The sequence below is a fragment of the Lygodium microphyllum genome, chromosome 11 (genome assembly GCF_053477565.2).
Source record: "Lygodium microphyllum isolate KBCC chromosome 11, Lygodium_microphyllum_v1.1.10, whole genome shotgun sequence".
NCBI lineage: Eukaryota > Viridiplantae > Streptophyta > Polypodiopsida > Schizaeales > Lygodiaceae > Lygodium > Lygodium microphyllum.
This window is the reverse complement of record NC_141145.1, coordinates 81,203,968-81,220,995: the sequence shown is the minus strand read 5'-3', so window position 1 is coordinate 81,220,995 and position 17,028 is coordinate 81,203,968.

Below are 17,028 nucleotides of genomic sequence, written 5' to 3'. Positions count from 1 at the left end.
ACAAAATTTGGGCAAAATGAGCAAGTGACCTTTGGGTGCCCAAACTTTAAATGTCACATGAAAAAGAAGGAACTTGGCATGCATCAAAATGTGGAGAGAGGAGGCACCATCAAGCGCGCCGAAAAATGCGCTCATGTCCTTGATGGATCAATCTCCTGCCTGCACACAACCCCCCCGATTGATCATGCGGCTTGATTCCCTCATGCATGCTAACTCTATCGCCACCCTTCACTCGTGCAATGATGGCTTGGATGAATATCTCTGATTTTAGTCTTTCTCTCTCCTCCCTCTCTCTCCCTTAAGGGGTTGTTCTTGTGTGGAAGACGACAATAAAGAATGATGGAGGAAAGCTTGTTCGGATGAAACCAGATTGCTTCCGGGTGGATGAAGACATGAATAGTGCTATTCTTGAAGATGCTGAGCATTAAATGCATGCTGGAAATCAGTCCCGTAATCAAGACCAAGAAATCGAGACCTGAAAATAAGTGGTAATGCTATTTTTATAAAAAAAATGATATGTTTATGCTATTTGCTTTATGAAATCTTGTTCATATGGGATGAAATTTCATTATGACATTGTTTGACATGAATTTCAATTGTTTGCAACCTGAAAATCGGAAAATATAAGGCTACATGGCCGGAATTAGTGTTAAAATACATGGAAAACATGTGTTTTAAGGGTAAAATTGGGTTTTTACTATATAAATGAGGAAAATGATATGTCACACCAACTAAATCTGAGTTTTTGCTGTCAATGCACCTAAGGGCCACAGCCCACAATCAATTTTTATTTTCAATCATTATTTATTAAAGAAAAATAGAGAAAAATGCCCAAAAATGGGAAAAAAATGGGTTTAAAATTAGGAAAAAATGGAAAATGGACTGAGGAAAATTAGGAAAAATTATATCTATGTTTGTGCAATGTATAACGATGGCAAAGCACGAGGTTGGCCTCGGTTTGTCCCCATTTCTATGTTTTGTGTGTATTTATCGTTCTTTTAAAAGGGAAAAATGCATAGAAACCCTATCTAACCCATCAATGATGCAAAATGCTAAGAGTTAGATGAAGAGGGACTGAAACGCTGAAAGATAAAGAAAGGATTTGATTTATGCATTGTACTTGGCATATAGGAAACGATTTGAATAAAGAGGACGGTAGCATGAGCATATGGCTCGGTGTCTCCTTTCAACGCAGCACGCGCTAGTAAAATTCATGGAAAGAATGCTTTATGCACCATGCACAATGCTAATTTTTCTTTTGTCTAAGCACATAGCCATACACGATTTGTATTAAGCATAACAATTAAAAGGTATTAGAAAAACCTCATGGATGCATGGCACCTATCTTACTTAGGTTGTGATGAACGCGTGAGAGGATGTCCTAAGCTGTAGGTTAGTCGTTGGGTCCTAAGGGGAAATTGTAGTGAGGAATGGTATATCCTGGAATGTAAAATATTGGTACCTTGAGAGGAGTTTGTGCTCGTTTGTGTTATATGTTTAGCAACGCATCAAAGGGCCCATCCCTGCGATGTAGGAGAGCTGCAGTGGGGCTTCGACTATTAGTCGGTGGAGTGCCTCCTATATGTGTGTGACGAGGCATTATGCCTAAGTACTTTGGGATCTCCCTCTGAGGAGTTTAAGGGAAACGTTGGACTATAAACTATAAACACAGGAATTAAGCTTTAGGGCAGTTTGTCCTTTAGCATTAGATTGATGCTCTTGGTCCGCGAGGCCGTGAGGGTGTTTGTGTGTCATGAGCATGAGGTCCGGCTAGTGCTATAGCCAATGCCGGCACATTTTAGGTCCCATCAAGACCTTTTTGCCTTTATGCAACTATAGGTTCTACAGTGATCTTTCTTTTCCTTGCCCTATACTATAATGATTGACATTCAGAGCTAATTCTTATAAACCCTACGTTGATGCATCGGATTCAAGCCTTGGTATTTTAATGAAGATTCATCTTTTTCCAATTTCAAACTTTGATAAAAGAACTCTATGCATGGATGCATCATTCTTTCATGATCAGATGCCAATGAATACATCATTGATTTAATCCTTCTTTTATCACTTATCGCAACCTAAAATGTGACTATCATTGCATGTGAATTGCATAATATATGTTTTATTGTCAAAGTTCATAAATATTTTCCTTTCATTGCAACTATTTAGGCATCATCTAGTGGCCGTCTACGATTCTCTTATACACGAGTCACCACCAGGAATTTATTATGTAAGTGCATTATGTATTATATGCCCTATCCTTTGCATGATGCAACAAGGACGCCTTTGCACAAATTCATCTTTTAACTTATGCATCATACGTTCAAAAATGTGATTACCCTTGGCCATGGAAGTGCAAGCAAATGCAAGTACTCGTCATGCAACTACACTTTGTAAATTGAGCGAGTATATAAAATTTTCAATGCATTTAAGTTTCCTATGTGAATTAAAATATGCTTTATGCATTTCCATACGAGGATATTTTTCGAAACCTGGGCATTCAATATCGGGGCGTTGTCCACTCTTGTACTTTGGGTGGAAGCTCCCACATGTGCTCCTCTCGACTTTTGCTTAGGAGCCATTGATGAAGTATATTCTAACTCAGTGAACTCTCCCTCGGCTCTCTTACGGGTTTGGAAGTTACTACTGCCCGAGATCTTCTTTTCAGCACAGGAATCGGGCCTTGCAGGACACGGTCAAAAAAAAAAAAGGAAGGCACGGGTGAACTTGGCCTAGAGAAGCTTCAATAGAAGCTTCTCAAGCTTCTGGAATGGACAAAGGTGATGTGTGAGAAGATGATTGGAGAGATGATGGTGAGGATGAAAGGGGTAGTGATGGTGAGGATGAATGATGATAGCGACAGCAGCAGCCTGGCAGTGCGGACAGCCTGGCGGTGGCAGCAGACTCACGGCGGGCAACTCCTCACGACGGCGGGCATCACACAATGCCCCCCCAAGCTTGGGAGGGGGGTTTATATGGGGTGAAGGTGGGGGGGCTGGCCACACAAGTGGCAGTTTGCATGCCCTCCTCCCCGTTGTCAAAGAGTTCATGCAAGAGCTGCAGAACACGGGGTTCAAGGTACAGCAAAGGAAGAGTCCAACAAGAAGAACTCAAAATTTTGATGTCAAAGTTCACTATATTGCTTGTCATAATCGTAGAGTTACAACAAAGAAATGGAGCAAACCATGTTCTTTATATGCTGTCATGAACAGTTTTGGTATTTCAACAAGTGATCCTCTCCTTGGTAACCAAAGATCCTTATATTTTATTTCAATTTCCACTCTTCCTTAGGTTTTAATACAGTTTAGGGTGATCTGTAAGCAAGCTGGACAGAATGGGATGCGCTGATTGAGTGGGAGTGCCCAGCGGAGACTCTTTCTGCAGCGTGTAAACCTTTTCGCCATTCTCTTTGAACAGAAGCAGCTGCCGCACCAAGCCAATCAACTTTGTACAGACGAGCAAATTGAGATGTTTGCAATTACAAGCTTTCTATCTCCTATCACTTGATAGTGGTTTCAAAACCAGTTTTGGATTGCATGGATTTGATCCTGTCACATCAAACTCAAGATTGGCACTCAACTGAAAGCCTTCGACGTGTTGCCAAAATTTCAGGAAGACTTCTTTCGGCGTTCAATCGATACTATACAAATCATCCCACGATGTAGGCTCTTCCAGAGAACTGGAGTCCATCATTGGAGACTCAAAGGTACCTGTTGGCATGGGCCAATCCTCAAACTTTCCATGTGAGCCAGGCTTCACGTTCCTTAATTCTCACACAAGACGAGCCTTTCCCCTCGCAAGACAAATAACCATGTACCCGCACGGCCTAGATTTTGTGCAAATTCCCCTCTCCTTTCGCCATATCAAGCACCAGTCACACACACGGTCGGCATTTGTGCTGCATTGCACACATTAGCATTCATGTCCAACTCCTTCACCATGGCTTGCCAATCGGATGGCACTGCCCCAATGTCCTCAGGCATCCTCGCTCAAAACTGCACACACAGACACAGGCAGAGAGAGAGAGAGAGAGAGAGAGAGAGCTCTGAACGAATGCGCCCACCATCTCTCTTTTCTTTTGAAAAGAAAAGCACTTCGGCTCCCTCTCCATCATTCCAGCAGTCTCCCCGATCACAGGAATGGAGATCGCCCCCCAAAACTCCATGTCTAGCACACCTTGTGATGACAAAAGTCCTCAGGAGCAGGCTTCGCTCTGACATCTAGTGTGCCATCATGGATCCCCAAAGCAAAGGCGTCCAATTTCCAAAGAGAGAGAGTTGTTCACGGCCAAGTCATTGATGAAGACAAGGCTCCTTTCAATCACTGTTGCATTCGATGATACTACACTCGACCTTCAATCCTTGTCGATGTTGCTGTAGCCCGACGCTCCCTTTTTCCAATCTGAAGCTCGTTCCTCCTCTGCCCAACGAGCCTTTGATTACCCTCCTGCGCAAGGTTTTCCACACACGGTTCCCGATTTAGAGCTTCCTTCCCCCCAATTAGCATTGCCCCCCTCTCCTTTCGCCACACAGCCCGCCATTCTTCCTTTTTCAAAAATATCCCCCTCCTTTTTCCCAGAATAGGCAAAAATGCCCAACAAATTCAGTTATTCCTATTAGCAAGGTGATACACGTAATTCTCATCATTCATGTCATGGTCATTTGGGAATGTAAGATTTGCTTAAGTTCCAAAAATCATTAGACAAACTACACAATTTCACCATCATCTCCATCTTCAATATCAACTTCGATGTTCCCATGTTTTTGCGGGTCTCCATCACCAAAGCACATCTTGTTTGTTTTGGGGATTTGAAGTTTGTCCAGCGCTTTACTTAGAATTCATCATTGAAATTGACAGCTTAATAATATTCTTTGGCATCAGTTTTGCATATTTTTATTGAAACACGCGCAATAAGATAACACAAATGCACAACAAAAATGGAGGTGTTCACGACTCGGATGCGCAGCAACACGACACCGTGCCCCTCCACAACTCCTACACATACTCGCTCTCCCCGCCATGCAATGGGTGAAGGGGAGGGAGTTTGTAAAACAATTTGCAAATAATTCATTATCCTTTTTCCCTTGAAAGGGAGTTCCCGTGGTGGACTACGGTTTTGAGCCACGGTTTCTTATGCACAACGCGGGGCTAGTTTTTTTTTAGTGCATGAGGATGGAGCACTTAGCCCAAAGTTTTTCTATTGTGGGAGATTACTTTGAATCACTTTTGCGCGGGATCTAGGTCCTTTAATATTTTGTTGTAGAAATATTACAAGTTAGTATTGTGGCATGTTATATGGCTACACTTGGTAAGAGGCATTGGGATGCCATGAAGGGTATCATGACGTACCTAAAGGGCATTGCTGATATGTGCATATATTATGGTAGCTAGGATATAGGAGTCATGGGATACACTAACTCTAACTATGTAAGATATGCAGATAGTAGGAAGTCCACTTCTGGCTATGTGTTCACTTTTCCTGGAGGTGCTGTTTCATGGATGCCCAAGGTGTAGAAATGCATGGCCCTTTCTACTATAGAGGTGGAGTATGTTGTAGCCACCACTAAGGCTATTTGGTTGGGTCATTTGGTGCTGACCTTGGTATTGTAGATGCTATCCCTACACTGCATTTGGATTCTATGAGTGCTATCTAGTTGGCCAAGAATTCGGTCTTCCATGTGAAGATGAAACACATTGAGGTGAGGTATCACTTCATTCATGAGGTCATTGAGGATAGGTGTATTGACCTTATCAAGATCTCAACTGACCATAATCCTGAAAACTTGCTCACAAAAATCCTCTCTACCTATAGAGCACTTTGCCTTCCTTAGGAGATTGATGGGCATTGGATGAGATGACATCTTTCCTCATCCTATTGTATCTATGTATATGTTGTACTACCTTTTTATTTTTCTTTTCACTCCTCACTAAGGAAGATTTGCCTTTGAGTGGGAGGTTATTGGGGGTAAAGGTGCCTCTACCTAGATGCCTGTGTGTTACTACATTGATAACAGTTGCTGCGTGTGCACACTGCAGGTGGTGGGTGCCCATCACTGTCACTTCATTCTTTATTCTTTCAGTGACATTTGAAAAAAGGGAAGGCCTGATCACACATTGTGATTGTTGGAGTTCTCACATTGTGTGTGTCTCTCTCTCTTGCTCTTGCTCCTTTCACCATAGCTCTTGCTCTTGCTCATGCTTTTGCTTTAGGGCTCACCTCCCTTTACCCATCACTGTCACTTCATTCTTTATAATTTCATTGACATTTGAATAATTGTGACACATTTGTGATTCTGGGAGTTCCCACATCTTGTGTCTCTTGCTCTTGCTCTCTTGCTCCTTCCATCATAGCTATTGCTTTTGCTCACGTGCTTCCACTCAGGGTTTCTCCTTTCAATTGGTATCAGAGCCATTACACTTACAAGCTTCTTGGACATTCTTCTTAGCTCGTAAAATGAATATCTATAGCAGTTCACTCATGGTAGCCATGGCTTCTTCACCTCGAGGTATGCATTGAGTTCTATCTTCTACCCGACTTTTTTTCGCCTATTGGGGCTTGTTCTAGGGGTGTAAAAGACATTTCTCATCAGTGTTTAAGCCTCCGTATTGAGTAGTAGGACTAGCAGGTATAGGGCCGCCAGCTCAGTGTGATTTGTGCATGGTTTCCTAGCTCCCTTCCCTAACTTGTAGCATTCACTTTCAGCTCTTGGACACTCATTGGACACTTGGCACTCATCTTGGTCACTCTTTGCATTGATCTTTGAACTTCTCAAATTCAGTTTCTGGCTGCATACTCAGGACAGAGTCTATTGTCACAAAATAGGGATAGCCACTCAATCACTTTGATAGCCTCACTTACGATCATTTACTCATGCTATGATGCTAGGATCATTGGAGAATGCTTGCCCAATGTCATATGATGTTTTTAGAGTTGATCTTGAGCTTTGTTTGGGTTGTATAAGGTCATCCATTATTGGTTATTGTAGATAGTTTGTTGTAATACCTCTAGGATCTCCTGTTTCTTAGAGTTTTAGATCTCTAATGGTGCTTCTATTCTCATATATTGATGTTGGATCATTGGGGATGTTACATCGATGTCTTGGAATGCTTTTTCTAATTTTAGTTGACATAGCTCAAGTTATGTAGAGAGATTCACTACTAGTCATACTTAGGACAACCTATCACTCATTCTATCATGCTTTAGTGATGCTTTGGCACATGATTATGATGCCCAATTACTAGCACATTGTATAAGAATGCTTTTGAGCTTGGATTGAGCTTGCATTAGCTCATTTTTTACTATCATATCACTATTGGTTTACTATGGACAACAAGATTTTATAAGAGAGTTTATGTTTAAGGCTCTTTGATACTTTACAGGATACTTAGTGGATGTACTGCTACTTCAGTTGTTATGTATACTTTTCGATATGTTATGGCATGATTTTGAGCTATGATTTAAGCTTTTTTGCATTGACCTTTTCTGTGGTTACATGCCATTGGATACTCCCTTTGGATGCCATAGTAAGAGCTTGAAGAAGATATTGGGTCTTATGCTCCTGGATATATGTCACATGTACATTGGATGATTGAATGTTACATCTTTGATGTATTGAACTTCTTTTATTCATATGGAATTCACTCTTCATTCTAGTGGGATGTTTCCTAACATTTTGGATGTTACATAGAGCTTTGGACATTCTCAATTGAGCTTGAGCTTAATGTCACCAAGACTGTGGGACAGTTGCTTCATGTACATGCTCTCTTGATATGTATTGGATACAGTTACCCTATAGTGGGCTAATTGCTAATTTTATCAATTACTTTGGAACTAGCACTTATTTCTATTAGTGTATTATTAGTGATGTTTATATGCTTTTGGGTTATGTATTGAGATTTTCTCAGTGGATTATTCCTTTGGTAGTTCTCTTCTTCTACCCTGAGATCTACTATGTGCATGATGTCTATATCTACCGCATGCATGGTTACTAACACACCAGAGTTGTGAAAGCCTTCAGTGCTAGTTGTTCTTGGTTCTTTCTTTTTCTTTCTTGGTTGCTCACAGTTGGTTGTTGGCATATTGTTGCAGTTTATTACAACAGCATGTTATTTTAGTATCATGTATTCTATTTGAGGGTAATCACTTCCATTTGACAATTACTTGAAGTTTGTGGGGGACATCTCACCATTTTGGTAGTTTCTCTTGCTTAGCCCTTGATTTGGCTATGATTTTAGAGATGTCATTTAAAATAGCCTATTTATCTTTGACAATGCTTTCATTTACTACATTATGGCTAGTGGGTCAAATGACAATGTTATATTCAATATTGAGAAGTTGGATGGTACCAACTACAGCTATTGAAAGGCATAAATTTGGCAAGTTCTAGTGTAGAAATTGTAGATTAAGCCATTGAGACATGAGGGCATGAATGCATTGATGTAGAGGATTGGGTTGAGTTGGATGAGTTATGTAAATCCACAATCATTTTGTTACGCTCTGTTACAGGCTAATTTACTACCTGCGATTTACTCCCTGAAAAACTACTCTACCTGACATTTCTGAATCCAACTGACTTACTTTCTGACTGCACTGACTTCATATAACTTTCATACACACATTCCATCATTACAGTACACCTTTACAGAACCATCCGACTTCATTTCAGCAATAAATAACATGAATACTGAAAACAGTTTACCACTTCAAGACAGGAAAACAATATCTAACTCTGAACTGTTCTTCATAACTTCAGTTTCTGCTTACAGACAGACACGCAGACATGATCTACACCCGCATATGCGCTCTGTCTTGAACAGTTACATTCGGGGATTGATAACTCCTCACATCCCTTACTTATGACTATTCATTCCAAAAACTTACACCCCTTCATATCTGACTTACCCTAAGGCTTAACTTGACTTCAAAACTCCTAATACATAACTCTAAGGTGTGATGTCAACTCAGTCTTAACACTGGCACACCCGGTGGATACTATTTTCCCAAAATAGTGGACCTGAGCCCACAACATCCCTTGATCAGTTATCAACTAGAAAATATTGATTCAAGTAGTCAGGAATATTTCCTTGTAAAGTGCAGTGGTTATCAGTTTGGAGTAGGATCATCATCATGTCCTCCCCCTTCTTGCTTTGATCTAACATCGTCTGTTTCTGAAGCTGGTTGCTCTTCCTCATCAGTCCTAGCAGAGACTGTTGCTGCTATGCATCCCACTTGAACTCCTTCTTCTTCAATAGCAACATCCCTGACTGTGCCTAAAGGCACAATTGCCCAACATTGATTTATCACTCCCTCTGGCAAAAACAGTTTTAACCTGAAACCATTCACAGGTTTCTTTAACAGTTTGCCTTGCAAATCCATCAACTGAAATGTCCCTTGTCCCAAATCCTTGTAAATTCTATATGGTCCAACATATCTGAGTTTCAGTTTCCCTGGATGCTTTCCCAACTTTGAGTTGTACATCAGGACCAAATTTCCTTCCTTAAATCGTTTCTTCTTCAAATACTGATTCACCCATGCAGCTCTCCTGTTTTGAATCACAGTTGCGACATAAGCACTCTGAAATCTGTCTTCTTCCAGAGACAGTAAGTGTTCCAATCTGTGTTTCAGAGAATCCTCCTGTGTTAACCTGTGTTGTATTGCTATCCTCAAAGATGGTACAACAAACTCCATAGGCACTACAGCCTCAAGGCCATACACTAGTCTAAAGGGTGTGAGACCTGTACTGACTTTGTAAGCTGTTCTGAATGCCCATAGTGCTGAATTCAACTTCAAGTCCCAATCCTTTCTGTTTTCTGAAACTATTTTCTTCAAAATTTTAACCAACACCTTATTACTACTCTCAGCTAATCCATTTGCTTGTGGATGATATACAGAAGACATTTTGTGACTAATCATGTGTGTTTCTGCAAGCACTTTGATAACTTTATTCAGGAAATGAACACCTTGATCAGATACAAGCTCAATAGGACAACCAAATCTGGTCATAATATTGTTGTAGACAAAAAAGGCTACACTCCTGGCTTTATTATCCTTCAAAGCAACTGCTTCTACCCACTTGGTACAATAATCAGTAGCCACTAGAATATATCTGTTTCCTAAATGTTCTGCTGCAGGTTTGAATGGACCCATAAAATCCATACCCCACTTCTCAAATGGCCCTAAAGGCAGCACTGGATTTTGAATCATCCTGTCCTGATTCCTGGGATATCCATCTCTCTGACACTGTTCACACGTTTTTGCAAACAGGTACGAGTCCTTAATAACAGTTGGCCACCAAAGTCCACTCTGAAATATTTTCCTGCTTGTAATGTCCCCTGAATAGTGACCACCTGAAATTCCTGTATGAGCTTCAAACAAAACTGTCTTTTTCTGACTTTCAGGAACACACCTTCTAAGTATCTGATCAATTCCTTTCTTGTATAAATGTCCTCCAATAACTGAAAATGTTGCACTTCTGAGTGCCAACTTTCTTCTGTGATCACTGTTCATATTTTCAGGAAAAACTCCTTCAGTAAGATAGTTCAGCATTTGTCCATACCAGTATGTTGACTGAGTTGGTTGAATCTGAAAAAGATCCGCATCAGGAAGATCATCTGCTGATTCCAGTCTGCTCAAGTAGTCAGCAATTATATGATCTTTACCAGGTCTGTGTATGATGCTGTAGTCAAATTCCTGCATCTGCAATATCCATCTGGCAATCCTTCCTATTGGATTTGGTTTATTCACAAGATATATCAAAGCTTGATGATCAACATGTATGACAATAGGGTTTCCCAACAAATAGTGTCTGAATTTTTTCAGAGCAAAAATAACTCCCAAACACTCTCTTTCTGTAACTGAATAATTCCTTTCAGCTCCTCTCATTACTTTGCTTGCATAATAAACAAGCCTGAACCATCCTTTCTGCTTCTCTTGCATCAAAACTGCTCCCACAGCTACATCTGATGCATCTCCAAAAACATGGAAAGGTAAATTCCAGTCAGGTGGTTGCATTATAGGTGCCACCTGTAACATCTTCTTCAGTAGCCTGAATGCTTTTTCCTGTTTTTCTGTCCATTCATACTTCACATCCTTCTTTGTGAGCTTAGTTAATGGAACACAAACATGGGATAGGTATTTCAAAAATCTGTTGTGCCATTTTATCTGACCAACAAATCTACTGAGTTCCTTCAGATTGACTGGTGCTTTAGCCTTCTGAATGGCTTGAACTTTTCTTGGATCCACCTGCATTCCATCTTCTGAAATAATATGGCCTAGTAAAATCCCTCTTCTTACTGCAAATGCACACTTGGCTGGATTCAGACTTAACCTAGCCATTCTGCATCTTTCAAAACAGAGTTTCAACTGAGTTAAATGATCATCTGTCTTCCCAAACACACTGAAATCATCCAAGAATACTCTCATAAATGTGGTAAGATATGGAGCAAAGACTTCTTGGACCCACTTTTGAAAAGTAGGTGGAGCATTCTTTAATCCAAACACCATGACAGTGCTTGCATATACTCCCCATTCTGTAATAAAGGCAGTTTTATCTCTGTCCTCCTCTGCCATCAGAATCTGATTATAACCACTGAACCCATCAAGGAAGCTGTACATTTGATGACCTGCAACTGCATCCAGCAATGTGTCTTGAAAAGGTAGGGGAAAAGGATCAGTGATAGTGGCTGCATTTAACTTTCTGTAATCTACACATATTCTTAATTTCCCATTCTTCTTTGGAACCACCACAATAGGTGATAGCCAAGTCACCTTCTCTACAGGATAGATGAAACCAACCTTAAGTAGTTTATCCAACTCCTCCTTAACAGCTCTAGCATAATTAGGATTCATCCTGTATCTTTGGGAAATGACAGGTACTGCATCCTTTTTGAGATTAATCCTGTGCATACAGAATTGTGGATCCACTCCCTTCATGTCAGTATAACTCCATGCAAATATGTCCTTAAATTCCTGTAACAGCTCCTCCAAATCTGACTTAAACTGTCCTGTCACATGAATACTGACTTTTACCATTTTGGGATTCTGTTCAGTCCCTAAATTCAGATCCTGAAGATCATCCTCTTGCACCCTAGCTGTTCTGGCCATTTGTTCTTCAAAGGCTTTTTCAGCTTGGATTATTTGCTGAATGTGCATTTTCTCCTCCTGTTCAGTCAGAATTTTGTTTACATCCTCTCCTTCTGGTACATCCTGTAATGCTTCCTCCTGTTGTAATAGATTACCAGAAAGTTTATTCTCCTTAAACTGCTGCACAATTTTAACCACATCAATATCAAAGACAGGAATCACTGACTCATTGGCTTTAAGAAAAGCATCTTCCTCATCATCATCTACTTCTTCTAACATATTCAGTCCCTGTGCATACAGTGCTCTAGCCTCTCTGGGTAGAGTTGCAGTAGGAACCATACTCAGGTGTACTTTCTTCTTTCCTCTTCTGAGTGTTATTTGAGCTGCCCCCCAATCCTGTCTAACCTTGGCCTGTTTTAACCATGGTCTTCCCAACAGAATAGGATATGGACTGTCTCCCTCATCCATTTTCAGGACTACAAAATTCACTAAAAAAGTGAGCCCTGCAACTGTAATCTGTTGATTCCTGAGAATTCCCATAGGTTGGATTCTTCTCTGATCAGCCATTTTTAACTGAAATGGAGCTTCATCAAGATCCGGCAATTTCAGCTTAGTATACAGGAATTCAGGTAAAATATTTACCCCTGATCCTCCATCCAGAAGTGCTCCCTGTATATCCTGTTGCTGAAAAGTCACAGTAATCTTGGGAACTTTGTAATCCACATCTTCAGGTTCAATCTGACAAGCTTCAGGTTCAACTTGCTGAACTTCTTCACAGTAAAAGGTTCTCAATACCTGTCTTTTAAACTCAGGTACCAGACTGAGAATTTGATCCATTGTGACAGTGGTTGCCTTTAGCACTTCTTCTGTCATATCAGCTTCCTTCAATTCTTGCTGATGGATCTCCTCTTCTATACTGGGTAGTACAACAGGTAATGTTTGATGCATCTGTGTCCCCATCTTATCTGTCTTCTGACTTTTCTGAATTTCTTTCACACAACCCAATCTGACCTGTCTCTGTGTATCCCAAAACTTAGGATTCTTCATCTCCTTATGGGAAATAACTGGGTCAGCAACATATTGTGCACCTGATCTTGTAATCACCAAAACAGGAGCAACTTTGTCAGTAGTCACCTGTTCCTGTAAACAGTTAGAACAGTCACATTGTACATGCATAGCATCCAGATCCTCATAATGAACATTATGGCTCACAACTCCATGAATCTCTTTAGCCTGTTCTACAATTACTACATTTGCCTGTGGAGGTCTATTTTGTTGCTGTTGCACTGGTGGCCTTTGATTGTTGTATCTGACAATGGGTATGCCTCTTTCCTCTCTATGTTTACACCATAAAGGACAGTTTGGACCCTGTCTATGACCCACCTCTGCACAGTAAGTACAAGGATCAGCAGGTCCTTGTTGATTGGGTGGTACCCAATTATTTCTTCCTCCAAATCTATTTTGTTGGCCATCCCCTGCTCTGCTCCTGTCAGGTTGTACTGCATTAGCAGCAGGTACATTGGCTCTCTGTGTTTGCTGGTTGGGATTTGCCCTATTATTAGGGTTGTACCAACAGTTAGCATCACTATGACCATGTTTCTGGCAAGTATTACAGTAGGGCTTTTCCTTCTTTGCTGAAGTGGAGATCCCCATACTTTTAAGAGTGGCAGAAATCTGTTTAGTCAGGTCTTGAACCTTCCTTTTGGATTTTCTGTTTTCTTTCCTGTCTCTAGAGTCCTTACTCCTGCTTTTCAGTTTGTGTTTCCTTCTCTTCTTCTTTGTTTTAGTTTTTCTTCCATCTTCATCTGAATCAGTATCCTCTGAATCTGAATCATATGCTTCTGACTCTGAATCTGTGTCAGAATCTGTATCTGTACCTGAATCTGAATCCTCCTCTGAGTCAGAGTCAGTATCATGTTTTTTCTTCCTGGATCTGGTAGAACCTAGTCTCTTCTCTGCTCTCCTTGCAGCTGCCACTAGTTCATTAAAGCCTCCAACACCTCCAGGTATTTCAGTACTTGCTACTGCTGTCCTTAAAGTTCCCCTGAGTCCATTGCAGAAATATTCCCCCAACATCTCATTGGTAGGTCTTTCTGCAGGTGCTAATCTCCCATTCAGATCTAGAAACTGTTGTGCATAATCTTCAACAAGAAGTCGCTTCTGTTTCATTGTTTTAAGCTGTTTCAAAATATCAGTTCGTGTCTTCCATTTTCTGAATCTAGACAGGAATGCTGTCTGTAATGCCACTGTGTCAGGAAAATGAGCTGCCCCATACTGAGTAAACCAATTCATGGCTTTTCCCTCCAATGTGGCAGCAAATTGCTGCTTTTTCACATCATCCCCATACACTCTTGCTAAGCCACTTGCCTCCCATATAGTGCTGAACTGTGCTACATGGGCATCAGGATCCTCTTTTTTTGAGTGACCCTTGAAGTGAGCAAATCTGACTCTCAGGTCTGCTGGGTTAGGGGGTTGTGCCATTATGACTGGTGGTACTTTTGGTGCAGTCTTCTTCCTCCCTGACAATTTAGGTAATGGTTGGAATTTCAAACTCCTTTTAGACTGTTTGTGAAGTTGGGACCATGCCAAACTTCCTAGAAAACTGTTCCTGTTTCTCTGTTCTTCATCTGGTGTAAGTGGTGTAAATGAAATAGGTGCAACATCAGGGATACTCTGGCTTGGACCAACTTCTTCAGTTTGTATCTCCTGATCACTCAGATAGCCCAGATCCAAACTGTCTACCTGACTTCCACTGCTGGACCTGTAATGTCCCTTTCCTTTCTGTTCTAGTTTCTGCTTTTCCTCTTGCTCTAGCCTTGCCTGTAATCTTGTATAATACTTGCCAAAGCCTTCCCCTCTATACTTCTCTGCTGACATAAAACAGGGATTTCTCTGTCATTAGCCTGTCTTAGTGCTGTTCTCCTGTAATGCAGCAGTGACAATGCTGACAAGTCAAACACAAGTTAGAAGTTCTCCCCCGTCTGTATCTGGATGATATGGAATTAAAGCCATATGCATGGTGGAACTGCCATTTCTCATGATTAACCCATATCCTCCTGATCTCTGCAGTTGTCCGACTTCTGGCTATTGGGCAAACCTTGCTCAACTGAAATTTCCAGACCCTATCCCTGACTAATCTGACCACGTCCATAGGTAAGTCAGGAAAATAATCAGTCAGGAAATTTTGGCCATACACCTCAAATTCCTCTTCTGGTGTAGTCCAATTGTAAAATTCCCTGCAAAGAGATTGCGCAAAGGCTTCTTGCTCCTATGCTTCTGTTGTCCAATGTTTAAAATCCTCCAACCAAGACAGTAGGACCTCTTCCATTCTGAAAGCGAGAATTAGACAATTCTGCCATTCGCATGCATAAGACCTGTGCCGTCTGAACAATTCGCAGGATCGCCAAGTGTTACAGGCTAATTTACTGCCTGCGATTTACTCCCTGAAAAACTACTCTACCTGGCATTTCTGAATCCAACTGACTTACTTTCTGACTGCACTGACTTCATATAACTTTCATACACACATTCCATCATTACAGTACACCTTTACAGAACCATCCGACTTCATTTCAGCAATAAATAACATGAATACTGAAAACAGTTTACCACTTCAAGACAGGAAAACAATATCTGACTCTGAACTGTTCTTCATAACTTCAGTTTCTGCTTACAGACAGACACGCAGACATGATCTACACCCGCATATGCGCTCTGACTTGAACAGTTACATTCGGGGATTGATAACTCCTCACATCCCTTACTTATGACTATTCATTCCAAAAACTTACACCCCTTCATATCTGACTTACCCTAAGGCTTAACTTGACTTCAAAACTCCTAATACATAACTCTAAGGTGTGATGTCAACTCAGTCTTAACACGCTCTAAGCAAGTTTTCTATAATATTGTATTTGATGGATAGAACACATGGCAATTATGGGATAAGATTCGCAATATCTATGACAAGTAGAGCCCTACCTCTCTCAGATGTATTGGCTAAAGCAACTCATGGACCTTTGTATGAAGGAGGAGACTTCCATGTCCCCACACTTAAACAAGTTTCATTCTATTTTCCAACACTTTTATTTGTAGGCAATTGACTTTAAGGATAATCTTCATCAGTTGTTCTTGTTAGTTACATTGCTTGAGACATAGGACACATTGAGTACTATTATGTGTGCAAATATGCATGTTGCTGCTTTGATGGGATGAAATTGTAGGGTGTAGAGAGTGCACTCTTAAATGAAGAGGTTAATAGAAAGAGTATAGATGCTTCCCACACCTCTTATGCTTTGATAGTTAGAGGCAATAATGGTAGAAGCAGTAATGATCGTCGTGAGAGAGACTCTTAGAAGTCTTGTTATCAATCACGTGGATAGTTTCATAGTAAGTCCCATGGCCATAAGTTTGCATTGACTTGTCTCTATTGTGGAAATTAGGGTCATATTCTGCCATAGTGTCATAAAATGCGTGATGATGACAGGTGCAAGGAAAAGGAAAGTGTAGGAAAAGAATGATGATTGCAGCACTGTCCCTAGCAAGTCTTATGTCAAGATTGAAGAGATTAATGCCATGTATACTTTCTGATGATGACTGCATACTTGTAGCTTCTTCTCTTGATGTTTTGTAGTTAAGTGATGCATCATCAATCTATTCTTAGTGTTGACTGATTGATTCAAGGGCTTCATTTCATGTCACTCCTCATCTAGAGTAGTTTCACTCCTACTGCAGCATGATTGGATTTGTTAGATTGGGTCGGCATTAGATATTGTTAGTATTGGAGATGTTGCTTCATTTAGTATGTTTACTTTGCATGATAGGCTTTGTCAGATTGCATTGGCATTAGATATTGTTGTTATCAAAGATGTCCAACTGTAGTTTGCTTTAGGAAGTATGTTTACTTTGCATTGGCATTAGATATTGTTGGTATCAAAGATGTCCAA